This window comes from Limulus polyphemus, unplaced genomic scaffold (assembly GCF_000517525.1).
Source record: "Limulus polyphemus unplaced genomic scaffold, Limulus_polyphemus-2.1.2 Scaffold1014, whole genome shotgun sequence".
In the NCBI taxonomy this organism is placed as follows: Eukaryota; Metazoa; Arthropoda; class Merostomata; order Xiphosura; family Limulidae; genus Limulus; species Limulus polyphemus.
The window spans coordinates 48,426-50,543 of record NW_013666624.1 but is presented as its reverse complement, the minus strand read 5'-3'; positions in this window follow the sequence as shown (position 1 = coordinate 50,543).

Here is a 2,118-nt window from a genome sequence, read left to right as displayed (position 1 = left end):
GTGGGACAGCGGTAAGTCTATAGGCGTTTCATTGAGACTCGTGTAATGTCCCCTGGTGGGACAGCGGTAAGTCTACGGACGTTTCATTAAGACTCGTGTAATGTCCCCGGTGGGCCAGCGGTAAGTCTACGGACGTTTCATTAAGACTCGTGTAATGTCCCCCGGGGGGACAGCGGTAAATCTACGGACGTTTCATTAAGACTCGTGTAATGTCCCCCGGTGGGACAGCGGTAAGTCTACGGACGTTTCATTAAAACTCGTGTAATGTCCCCCGGTGGGACAGCGGTAAGTCTATGGACGTTTCATTAAAACTCGTGTAATGTCCCCCGGTGGGACAGCGGTAAGTCTACGGACTTGCAATACTAAAATCCGATGTTCGGTGGACAGCAGATAGCCCAATGTGGCTTTGTTCTAAACCAAACTAAAACTCGTGTAAACAACACTTCAAGCACGAGACTTTAACATAACCAAGCGAAACATGAAAAACTTCTCATACAATAATCTTCATAACATGCAAGATGTTATTATTTTGTGACTGCTTTCTCTTTTACATTCTGGTGAGATTGTCGATTAATGGTTTTGTTGTAATATATTTATTTGGTATTTCCATTACAAAAAACATGGAATTTTTACTGTTCAAATATCCAAAAAAACATTTTAAAATTAAAATTCATTCAAATTCCACGGTAGGTGCTAATCTTCTGCAAGAGTTGCATGTAATTATGTACAATATTAACTGTCTCATATGGTTACTTGTGCTGTTACTCACTAGATGGTGCTACGAAAGTTATAAAATTAGATTGGTTTGTTATGAATTCCGCGCAAAGCTACACGAGGGCTATCTGCGCTAGCCGTCCCTAATTTAGCAGTGTAAGACTAGAGGGAAGGCAGCTAGTCAGCACCACCCATCGCCAACTCTTGGGCTACTCTCTTTCTAAAGAACAGTGGGATTGACCGTCACATTATAACCTACACGTCTGAAAGGGCGAGCATGTTTGGTGGGACGAGGATTCGAACTCGACCCTCAGGTTGCGAGTCGAGTACCCTAACCATGTCGGGGATATAAAATTAGAAAACTGGATTTAAGCTTGTTATAAAATATGAAATTTGTCATCTTATATAGGCTAAAAAATGCTAATTTAACAGGAAAAAAAAGCACACACTTTAATACATTTCCGCTACTTCAAAAATCTATACATAAGAGCTTGGCATTATGTAAAATATTTAATAAGTATATTTTATGTATTGTAGTTTTTCTATGAGTCAGCTCAAACAGTGACTGATTTAATAAATAAGTGGCAAAGAAATCATATTAGAGCAACGTTTGTTAGTATTATGATTATAGTAAAACATCACTCAATCTTTCTTCATTAACAGAAAACAAAAAGGTTTTGGTTACACTTCTTTATATTAGCACCGATTTAATCAGTCATACTTAATTCGCTCAACCCGTCTACCCTACGTAGAAAACATTATTACAAAAAGCCACGATTGATAACTGCGATTCCCACCAGAAAATTTTCACTTAGTCCTAATTTACACCAGATGTATATCCTACTTACACACCTATATATATATACACCGGGCAACATTTACTTACGATGTTTAGACGACCTGAGCTCATATAATCGATTGACACAATTCTGACAATCACTTTATACACAAAGTTCAGTCGCGAGGAGGATAACGTACATATAGCAACAACTTGCTCAAAACAGCCAATACGAATACTGATGATATGTCATCTTTGAGGGGGGGGGGCATTCATGGTGTCTCTACCACCTGCATCTTATAATTTAGTAACCATGGTAAGGGGAAGCCAGAGGTTACATACCTTTCCCAAAAGCGATCAGTTTTTTGTGGCATACGAAACGTCAAACAATGTCAAAATTTAGTTCTGATACATTCTCTCCACTGCGACTTTATATCGGCTGTGACTTACTGATTTACATATTCAAAATTATTTTAATACAAGGTACTGAACCCTCTGCATTTAGAGAAATTTAGAAAAATAACTTCTCTATTAAACATAGACATAAATAGAATCTGGAACCCTGAAGTAACTGAAAACAGCTGAAGCTTTGATACCGCAGACATTTTTACTCAAAAAATTTCTTA